At 41.3% G+C, this 11,962-nt stretch overlaps 1 pseudogene; it reads left to right on the top strand.

The window, feature by feature from the left end:
- Window positions 1-363: 363 nt before the first annotated feature.
- LOC131760404 (olfactory receptor 8B4-like) lies at window positions 364-8,294 on the top strand (annotated as a pseudogene).
- The last annotated feature ends 3,668 nt before the right edge of the window (window positions 8,295-11,962 follow it).

The following is an 11,962-nucleotide window of genomic DNA, read 5'->3' as shown; positions in this document are numbered from 1 at the left end:
AAATGAGTGGTGCACGAGCAAAGCTTCACCTGACGCTCCCCATCGCTCGCATTACTGCCTGAACCATCCCCCTCCATCACTGGCATTACCACCTGAACCATCCCCTCCAACACTGGCATTACCGCCTGAACCATCCCCTCCACCGCTCGCATTACCGCCTGAACCATCCCCTCCAACACTGGCATTACCGCCTGAACCATCCCCTCCACCGCTCGCATTACCGCCTGAACCATCCCCTCCATCGCTCGCATTACCGCCTGAACCATCCCCGCCATCGCTCACATTACCGCCTGAACCGTATCCCCGTATCCCCGTCCCCCCGAACCCTCCACCCCAGCCCTGTCCGTGGAAAAATTGTCTTCCATGACACTGGTCCCTGGTCTAAAAAGGTTGGGGACCGCTGGTTTATAGGACTGATCAGAAATTGGGAGAGTTAACTTATAATGTGGCTTAGTGTGGCCCAGCTCCATTCCTACAGCCCGTCTCATTTCTAGTTAGGACAGGCACATTCTCAGGATCTCCACTCATCTCCACTCATCTGTTCCATCTGCAACTCTTGTTTCTTTGTCGAGAAGAGCAACGGTTGTCCAGCTCAGTTTAGACCTGGATTCATACATTTAGTCTATGGTGTGCAATGAGGGAGCTATAAGGTCCTTGGATGTAGATGTACAACCAAGCTGGGTCTTCCAAGCAACCTTATCAGCAATAAAGCTGGCTTTATTGCTGACTTCTGTCTCTAATTTCTCAATTGATTCTGGACTCAGAGGGGGAAGAAGGATATAATTTACTAGCATCATTAATCTACCCCAGCTACCTCCCACCCCTCTCTGCCATGTATACGAGTCAAGTCTGTGTCATTTTCCATTCCCCAAATTTGCAGTGCTTTCCCCCCGTCATATGACCTTTAATATTTCGTTTTGTGATTCCCTTTGCCCAGAACATCCTCCCGATATTCTCTGCTGGTAAACTTCTACTTATCATTCAAGACTAATAGCAATGCATTTCTAAAACCACATCGTAAAGCAGACTGTGTGTTTCCATAGTAACAATGTAATAATTGCAGACTGTTTCCGAATAAAGATCTGTTGCAAAATCAAAGATACACTTTCCATAATACTATATAAATGATTTTTAAGAGTAAATTATTTTCCAAGTTTTACAAGGTGCACAGAAAGCTATTCCATGTATTGATTTTATAAGGAACTGCAAAGACAACAAAGTGTATATAGATCCCATGAAAAACAGAACCTTATAATAACAATGACCAATACAAACACACACTAGCAATTTAATCATTAATAAAAATAATTTTTGTGTCATTAGCTTTCTTAGATGTTAAACATAATCCTTATTATCATTTGTTGTTGTTGTTATGGCCCACAGAGCATTAAAAAAGCTGGTCAGACAATTAATCAAATGCATTTCTGTTTAGCTAGAAAAGCAGCTTATTAAAGAAAAGAAGAGTCATTGGAGAATTGAAGGCTTAAAAAACTTTGGGCAGGGGTATGAAGAATGGTCTCCAGAATCTGGAATGTTTGTTCATTTTATCCTCTAAACCACGTCCACACAACAGTTCCCTGGAAGGGGAAAAATCATGCAAAATAAAGAAAATCTCTGAGAGTTTCTTACACCCTTTTAAGAAGGTGATTTTGGCAGGTGTGTCTGCCTTCATCACAGGGATGTGAGAAAGCTGCCTCACAGCCTGGAATGCTTTCCCTGCATCCACTCTCCGCCCACATTCCCCTTAATCTCCAGTCCCTATTCTACCAGCCAGGGTTCTTGACTGCAGACAGCAGACATTGATTCTGGTTAACCTCTTCAAAAAAGGGAGTTGTCAAGAAATGGGGTAGTTCACAGAATCTTACAGCAGACTGAGGAACCAGTTTTTGGAGTCAGGCAGCAACCAGGGGAAGCCAGGTGGTGGAATCACAGCCAAGTTACACCTCAGAACCATCTGGTTAGGCTGAGCTGGCTGCTCCTGCTGGCACCACCAACACCTGATGTTTGTTATTGACTGATCGATTTTTTTTTCTTTCCTTGTGCCAAAAAGAAATATAAGTTGTTCTTGTTTCTTGTGTCACTTGCCCCAGACTCAGAGACCTGCATGGGAACATCTGAGCTGAGCTCAGGTCTTACGTTCTCTGGAGAGGTTTCAAGGAAAGAGGCCAAGTCCTGGCTCCATCCAAGGCTCACACAAGGGCGGATTCCCAAATGCAGAAGGAGTGCCAATGCTGGAAAGTCACAAACAACCAACTATTTTTATCCCTACTTACTTTTTGGTTTTAAACCTGAATTTCACTTCCTCAGGGAGGCCTTCCCTGACCCTCCATTAAATGGGTTCATAGCACCCCATAACTTCTTTCTGGCACACTTACTGTATTTCTAATTGATTATTAGAAGTATCTGTTTATTCTAGGTTTCTCCATATAAATTACATGTTTGAAAGAACAGGGACTATGTACGTCTGTTCCCGCTACTGCTTTATTTTTAGTGCAAAACACAGGGCCTAGAATGTGGTAAATGTTCTCTATATATCTGTCGGAACTTCTTCTACATTTCTTGGGTTATATTTCTAAATATTTCCCCATCCCCCTAGCTGATGCTGACTTCTGGATAATTTGTACTCTCCAAGTTACTTATTTTCTCTTTACCTGTGTCTAATAGGCTGTTTAACATATTCACAGAGTTGCTAATTTCAACAATCATGATTTTATTTCTAAAAGTTCTATTTGAGGGAATTCCCTGGTTCGGGAACTAAGATCCCACAAGCTGTGCAGTGTGGCAAATAAATAAATAAAGTTCTATCTGAGTCTTTAAAAAAATATGCCTTGTAAATTTTGATTTTTCCTTCATTATACTTCCAATATTTTTTTCCTTTAAATACATCAAGTACATTTTTTTTGTATTCTGTCCCTGATAAGCCTAATAATTTTGCAGATCTGGTTGTACAGATTGTGATTTTTCATTTATTGTGAGTCTCATCCTGGTGGCTTATTTTGTGTTTGTTTAGTGATTTTCATTAAGAGCTTATGATCCTTGGATATTTATCCAGGGAAATTCTTTGCTATCTTGATTTAAACTGTATTTTTCCAAGAAGGATTTTTTTTTTTGTTATATATGTAATATGAATTTTCCACCTAAAACACAGAGGTGCTTAGAACTTTTCAGGGGATATTTTATCTCTTTTTCTGCCCTTCTAGAGCCAAGGCCAAGACAGATACATATCTCTTCCCTCTTCCTATGTGAGCTTTTCTCTTCCTCTAATTAAGCCATGGAAGATGTTTCCCTTTGGGGATCTAGTATTATGCATTAATAGGTTCCAAACTCCCAACCTGCTTGATTCCCAGGCTTTATCTCTTATGTCCTGCATAGGCAACCCAATTAAACTCTGACTTTGGGCCACAAGGCATCTACTAGTTCCCCAAGGGCAAACCCCAGGTCCAGTGCTTGCGCATCCCTCTGGATTATTCCTCCCTTATTTTTTCTCTTTTGCTCTCATAGGAATTCACTTAGTTTCTGCCAGTTCAAAAATTAACAAATAGATGATTTTTATATTTTATTCTGAATTCTTGGTTTTGTTATATCAGGAGAGCTTTTTCTGAATATAAAGTTTGCAAGATTGCTGGAAATAGCTAACCTTAATAAAAACTTATTGGATGATGAATAAATGAATTCACTGACTTCTACTCTAATGAACAGAGATAGTTCTTTCTTACTCTTCCATTGCTGGGTCATTGCTACACCATCTGCTAACCTGTTATTTAAGAGGGGGAAGTGCAGTGGGTAAGAAATTATGTACTAGAAGGAAATAACTATTTTCTTCATAAAAATAGACCTCAAAAACATCATCTAAATATGGAACTGGAAAAAGATTCTCTGAGTAGTGAGGGGGAATTAGACCAAGTAATCCTGACCTGTACTAGAAACTGTCCTGGCCCCTACAGGGCTTCTGCTCCCCCTCAACATTGGCTAAACTGCCATAAACTTTCTGCTTTGTGGTGTTTTTGGAGACAAAGCCAGAGTGTTCCAATATGACTGAGATGCTGGGGATGACAAAAGAGGAATAAGAGTATGGAGACAGAGAGAGAGGGAGGGAGAAAGGAAGGGAGGGAGAGAAAGAGAAAGTGAAAGCTGTATTCTTTCATGACTGACTCACAAAACATCACTTCTATCATACTCTTGGTTTGAGAATTCCCACGTCCCTGCCTAGATGCAAGGTTAGAAAGCGTAGACACCATCTCTTTATGGGAGGAGTGTTAGTTTCATTGTACCAAGAGCATGTGGGATGTAAGATGCATGTATGTATGTATGTATGTATGTATGTGTATGTGTGTGCTGGAATGGCCGTCTTTGGAAAGAATAATCTGCCACACATGCACATTGTCTAGTTGTTATAAACATAATACATAGAAAACATCCAGCATAATGCCAGCTGCTCTGCAGTTGCTCCATATGCATTAATTCTTTTTCCTCTTGATTTCCTCCCTTTGATATGAGAAACAAAAGGGGGTTTTATTTTAAGGGAAATAAGATAGATGAGAAATAAAAAAGGTACTTTTGCATGTGTTACCATACTGAAAGTTGGTAGGTTAGTAAATCTCCATTTGATAAATTAAGGAATTATACCTCAAAGATGTTTAGTAATTTTAGTGTTAAAGTAATTCCACAGGATGATTTATTAAGATATTCATTTGTTTTTGTTCTCCATTTATGTTTTAAGTAAACCGTTAATGGAAGGGTAATATAAGAACACAGTTTGATGAATTTTCACAAACTGAGCACATCCATGTAACCAGCACCCCTATCAGAAACAGGACATTGTCAGCAACCCTGAAGCACGCTTCATAGACCTTTCCAGTCACTAGTCCCCAACTGACCAACCATGAATAACTGTTATCTGACTTCCAACATCAAAGATTAGTTTCCTTGCCTTTGAACTTCATATAAATAGAATCATAAAGTATGCCTTCTTTTGTCCTTGGCTTCTTTTGTTCCGTAATAGGTTTGTGACATTTATCTGTTTAACTTTCATGAAACTTTTTGGCATGTTTTTAGGGTATACATGTGTATACTTATTTTTATTCAGTATACATCTAGGAGTATAACTGCTGGGTCAAAATGTATGTATATGTCCAAGTTTGTTAAATACTACTAATCAATTTATTGTACCATATATAGCAATATACAACAATGTTATACCATGGTACCAATGACTGCAATACAGAATTGTACCAATGTTTTATTCCTTGTTCCTATGTAATTCTTCTCCCCCTATTCCCTTTCCACATACTTTAGGCAGGTAACTACGGTTTTAACTTTATTTGCTTTAGGTTTTTTTGCTAGGTATAAATCAGAAGCAGCCTGAAGTTAATGCCCTTCCCACTTTTAAACCAAAATCTACTGACGAGATAGTACTGGTTGGCCAGGAAGAGTAGGTTCAGTGAAGGAGAGCTCTCAAGGTAAGGAGAGTGAAGGACAGAGAGACTCCCTTGGTCAGAAAGTGGATAGTAGTCAGTGGGTCTAGGAGACAGCAGGAGCCAGAGGACCTGAATAGCTGCTTATGCTCTTTTTAGTAGGGTGACCATAAAATTTGTTATCCAAATCCAGACACTTTTGAGAGTGAGAAGGTTTGCTATTAATAATTATACAGGGATAATGGATGTAAATCAGGACTGTTCCAAGCAATCTGGGATTATTTTAGGCAGCTTCAGTGGAAACTTACAAATGTAGTTGCTCACATATCTTTGAATCTTTCTTAGAATATTCATGTAGCAGATCACATGGAGAACAATTTTTCATCTGAAGGATGACAGGATTAAAACCTTTAGGTACATCTCCTGTTAATACCTTAGGCTGCACACATCCATCGAGTAACTTTGTAAAGTGGTGTGTGTGTGTGTGTGTGTGTGTGTGTGTGTGTGTGTGTGTGTGTACTTCTTTGCATATGTGATGTGATATTTTAATCTCCAAGCCAGCCTATGGCCCTTAGTAGAGCTGAGGGTAGGTGGTGTTGGGGCGGGGGGTGTCTCCACTGTTCTGGGCAGCTCATGGTGCTAGAAACATTTTGTCTGAGGTGCTTTCTGTATCACCTACAAGTCTGACCTAACTTTTTTTTTTGTCCTATTCTCAAAACTCCCTTTGAAAATTTAGAAAGTGTGGCTAAAATTAATTTGGGATCATCCTCTCTTAATGTCAAGTGTAAGTGCCAAGCTTTAATGAAGGAGAGGAAAACTAAGGGTCCCCCCTCCAATTCAACACTAAACAACATGAAGTCCTTGGAGATAAGGAGAAGTTTGAGTAGAACACCTGAGTCCCAAGATGCTAGGTAAACATCATCATCCAGACTGTAAACAAAGACAGCACAATTTCTTCCCTGTAGGGACATATCTCTGAGAAATTCCCAGGGGATTGAAACTGTATCTAATCGGATCCCTGAGATCATCAAGTAGCATAAAGTTCTTCATGATATGCCAGCTGGGGTTCTGGTGAAAATGAGCATTGCTGTTTTTTTTTTTCTCCTAAAGTTGATGTATATACCATCTGGGAAAACCCACAAACAGAAATCTTGGTCTGTTCCTAGAGCACCTTGGAGACTGGGGTCTGTAAAAGCTCTGATTCTCAACACCAACGGAATCAGAAGAGTTAAAATTTGAGGCTGTCTTCTTTATGCACTAACACCATTTTCTCCTTTGAGATAATGGAAAAATAGATTGCATAGGTCCCAGGACTTTGGGGGGTAAGGAGAAGAAAGGTGAATGTCTGACTCCCATTTTTCCTGATGGCCTTCTTTTAAACTCACAAATAAGGGGTCTGCAATGTATTGAGCCCTTCCCTACTCTTAACACTGACTCTGGTGTGAAATGCAGTGAAGGGACTGAGAGGAGGAAGGTAGGAGGTGCAAACAGAGGGGACACTCTTGGCTTTCTCCCCATGGCGGGAACCGCGTATCTAGTTGGGAGAAGGAGGCAGGATGAATGGAGACGATGGGGACAGCAGAGCTCCTGTCTCTGAGCCTGAGGCAGTGGGCTCAGGTTGTACTCCTGCTGGCTCTTGGAAGGTCTTTCTGAAGTCGCTGGGCAGCCAATTCAGGGGCTCCATCTCCCCACCTCCCAAGTGGGGACAGAACTCTTGCTGCCCATGCTAACAGACTCTAGCTTGGATTCTCGATCAACCTAGGGGAGCTGAGATACAGTCACAGACACATTGTCAACAGCTTGAGGTGGGGGGCATAGATGAGAGAAGAAAGGCACAAAGGAGGGCATCCATGCACTGGCTCATCTTCTAGACCTTTCTTCCATCAGCCATGCTTGTGCCTATAACCAGTCTATGTATTTTGCCCCTTGTTTCCACAGACAGCTCCCCAGAAGAGAATGGCTCTGAGAAACAGCTCCTCAGTGACTGAGTTTATCCTTGTGGGATTATCAGAACAATTAGAGCTCCAGCTACCCCCCTTCCTCCTGTTCTTAGGGATCTATGTGTTTACTGTGGTGGCCAACTTGGGCTTGCTCACCTTAATTGGGCTGAATTCTAGCCTTCACACTCCTATGTACTTTTTCCCTCTTCAACTTGTCTTTTATAGATCTCTGTTTTTCCTGTGTGTTTACCCCCAAAATGCTGAATGATTTTGTGTAAGAAAACATTTCTGATGTGGGATGCATGACTCAACTATTTTTCTTCTGTTTCTTTGTCAATTCTGAGTGCTGTGTGTTGGTATAGATGGCTTATGATTCCTATGTGGCTATCTGCAATCCTCTGCTGTACACGGTCACCATGTCACCTCACGTCTGTTCTCTGATGATGTTTGGTTCGTATGTGATAGGGTTTTCTGGGGCCATGGCCCACACCAGAAGCATACTGAGCCTGACCTTCCGTGATTCCAACATCATTGACCACTATCTGTGTGAAGTCCTCCCCCTCTTGCAGCTCTCCTGCACCAGCATTCACATCAATGAGCTGGTGTTTTTTATTGTTGTTGGAGTGGTCATCACAATATCCCTTATCAGTATATTCATCTCTTCTGCTTTGATTCTCTCCGGTATCCTCCGTATTCCTTCCACTGAGGGCAGGTCCAAAGTCTTTAGCACATGTGGCTCCCACGTTGCTGTGACTCTGTTCTTTGGGTCAGGGGCATTCACCTTTTAAAAAACCTCTTTTCCTGGGTCTATGGACCGGAGCAAATTTGCCTCAGTCTTCTACACCAGTGTGGTTCCCATGCTTACCCTTTGATCTACAGTTTGAGGAATAAGGATGTTAACATTGCTCTGAGAAAAACCCTGAAGAGAGTGCTCTTCTAATGGTTCTGTTTGTATCAGTTATTTACTGGTAAGCATCATACTCAAGAATCTTTTTATCTACAGGTGTAGGAATTTTAATCTTTTTTCCTTAAGGGGGGTGTTCTCTCTGCTTAAAAAAAATCGCAAATCCCTTGCTTATACTCTTGTTGAGGTTTATACGGTTCACTGCATGCAACTTAGCACCTATTAAGTGCCTATTGTTTACTGGACTCTATACTAGGTCCAAGAGATGAGCAAGATGAGGCTCTATGTCTTCCATACTTTTCTCGGTAGGCTAAATGGGTTTGTCGAAGCAACTTTTCTGGCTGGGAGATGGGGCAGGTGGTGGTATGAAGGTCCAGGAGAGTGAATTTATTTTTTCTTCAGTTATGGGAGCAGGCTTACCAAAGAAGAAAGGTAGATATACCTTGGGCCATAGGTAAGGTAAGTCTCCCAACTCTTAGAGAGGTTGCTTGGCTAGGTAGATTGTAAATCATCCATTTCATATACATCCATGTACACACAAGAGAAAACCTCACATAAGAGTTCTTTACATGGCCTGAAATGTAAAGATAAATCAAACCTAAAATCTTTCTTTTCAAAGTTTCAAAACTCTTAGGCCATGGACTGGTAACCATAGGGTAGGTGGTTTATAACTGAGCCAAATTCTTGGGCCCTTGGCTCTAAGGCTGAAAGCAAAAGAATAAGGGAGAAATCCCATGGATTTATAAGATTATGTTAACTGCTACCTCTATCCTGCCTGAGATACTGTGCATATTATAGGCATTTAGGACAATTCTTTTATTATTTACAATAGATTTAGATATTACTGTCTCTGAGACTGTGTGTATGTACGTGTGTGTGTATTATAGTTAACTATTAGAGAATCAGGAAGAAAGAGGAATCACATTACACTTTCCACTTGCAGGAAGACTTGGAAGCAATCCTGATTTTGAGTGCCAAAGACTGCTCTGTACTACTCTGTTGAAGATTCTGCTATTCTATAATGGATAGCTCAGATTTTGAGGAGTACACCCTCATAAACTTCCCTGTGTGTTGGCAGGAAGGTGAACTTAGGGCCAAACCAACCCACATGGAAAGATGGGAGAATGGAGACTCATAGTGGGGTCAGAAGAATGGGACCCTCTCTGTGTAATGACTAGAACTTGGGGTGTCCATGAGATCATCTGTAAAGAGCATTTGGTACTTTTGGATACGGGAGAGTCATATAAAGTACTCGGTCTATATATTTTGCTTTGCTTATATTTTTTCAACTCACCTATAAAATTGGATAGCTGCACAGTGTACACTGGTATGAGAAACGAGGAAACAGAGATGTAAGACCTTTCACATTTATCTCTCTGCTGACACTTGTTAGAAGTGGCAGCATCGCACTGAGAAGAAAGGTAGTTCAAGTGTTCCAGGTCATGGCCAGAAGCAAAGCATCCTGAGATGCGGCTGAGAACAGCACAGAGAAGAACCTGCAGCAAGGAACTGACTAAGGAGGAGACATGAAATAAAACTTATTTTCTCCAAATATGCTAAAGGGATGGTGTTTTTGAAGGTAGAAAAATCCAATACTTGGATTATATCTGGATTATGATAAAAATGATACTTAACCTTTATTGAGCACTCTATGTCTGGGCACTGTTTAAGGTGCCTTACATATATTAACTCACTTACTGGAATTGTGTTAATGCCATGCTGAACCACTGCTAGTCAGTCCTCTGGACTTAGCTGAACTCTATCCTCCAGAGGACTATCTAGGTCTAGGCATGTGGAGACCTGGGGATATTAGTAAGAGTCAAGAATAAGGAACAATAAGGATAAATATAATTTGATATGCATAAAGGAAAAAATTACCATTAGTATAAATGAGTGGAAATAAGGGACAAAGCAAAACCATAAGGATGTGAGTGGAAAGGAATAATTATGAAATAAGTTCGTTAAAGCCTAAGAATAACTTTATTTACATTCATCCCATATTGGCATTGGGGTAACTAGAGGTGAAAGCATAAGTATGACTTAATGAGACACCAGCTTGGAACGCTTTGTCACTGAAGATCTGAAATGACAAAAACTCAGAGGCTCTTTTCCTGGTTCTTTTTTTTTTTTTTTTTTTTTTTGCGGTACGCGGGCCTCTCACTGCTGTGGCCTCTCCCATTGAGGAGCACAGGCTCCGAACACGCAGGCTCAGCGGCCACGGCTCACGGGCCCAGCCGCTCCGCGGCATGTGGGATCTTCCCAGACCGGGGCACGAACCCGTGTCCCCTGCATCAGCAGGCGGACTCTCAACCACTACGCCACTAGGGAAGCCCTCCTGGTTCTTGTAATAGCCAGTAAGAGCCATTTATTTCTCCCACAGAAAAGACAACACTTCATAAATTATGAAGACCTTCACCTCTCTCACAAATTAAGGATAGGTCAGCTTGCATACTCTTCTAGGTTGGTGTTGAGGAACTGCTGGTTCATAAATGGTCAACAAATAGGAACAGGTTTGGGGGCTTCTGCTTTACAGTAAGTGAAAAACATGATTTGATGCTCTGTGTCAGATGTCCTAAAGTGGGTCCGTCTGCCACAACAGCAAAATTCTGTCACCTCATGACATCATGACTTTTGATTTTCAGCAAGTTAAATTTTATCTCTAGGAAGCATTATTAAAGTCAGGATTCCTCTGGGTTCAGTCTTTGGTCTACTTCTTTTGGCTCTTCCTGGGATGCCTCTCCAGCTCCCACGGCTCCAACAACCACATGTTTGACTCCTAAATCCATAACTCTGGTTTGGATCTATGTTTATAACCTACAATTAGTTATAATTAGAAATATTAAAGTATTGTCAGATACCAAACAGAATTATGCAATAATTTGGTGGTGATGTAGTTTTGGAGAATAGAAAAGAATAAACTGCTCTTGATATCTACACATTCTCCTACATTCTAAACAGGTAGCAGAGCACAGAGGTAAGTGACAGACATCAAGTCCGCGAAGAACTTTCCAGTGGAGCTTGGGAGTGAAAGTCACTGCTCTAGGCTGTGGGGCAGTGATGCCTGTTCAGTGCTAAGCCTTAGCCCACGTGTTAGATTGACAAACATCACCCTCTGTCCCTCACACTTCCATAAATGAACTCCATCATTTACTAACTGCTGCAGCTGCTGATAACATAAGTCTGACTGCAGTGGCTTAAACACATGAAGGTTTATTTTTCTCTAACATAAAAGGCATCTAGAAGTAAGAAGTCCAGGGCTGATATGGCAGAGTCACCAAGAACTCAGTGTCCCTCCCTTTCATCTCTTCTTAGCAGTGACTTCATTCTCATGGATGCATCATGGCTTCCATATGGCTGCTAGACCTCATATGGTTTTGTCCACAGTCCAACCAGCAAGAAGACAAAGGGGCAAAGGAAGGCAAAGGGTGCTTTGCCTATTCAATGAGTGACTTTCACTGACATGTCACTAGCCACCCCTACTTACAAGGGAGAGTGGGAAACTTGGCATTCAACTTCAGAAAATTGCCATCCAGGAAAAACTTTAGGATTTTGTTATTAATTAAGAAAGAGTAAATGGCTATTGGGTAGGCAATCAGCAATGTGTACCAAAGGACAGAATTGGTTCCACTTGCCAGGAGGGAGCAGTTCAGAAGTGAGTACCTTCCATCCCTATTATGGCTTCCTTATTTAGTTATACTTGGTTT

This window comes from Kogia breviceps, chromosome 7 (assembly GCF_026419965.1).
Source record: "Kogia breviceps isolate mKogBre1 chromosome 7, mKogBre1 haplotype 1, whole genome shotgun sequence".
NCBI lineage: Eukaryota > Metazoa > Chordata > Mammalia > Artiodactyla > Physeteridae > Kogia > Kogia breviceps.
This window is presented reverse-complemented; position numbering and strand designations above follow the sequence as displayed.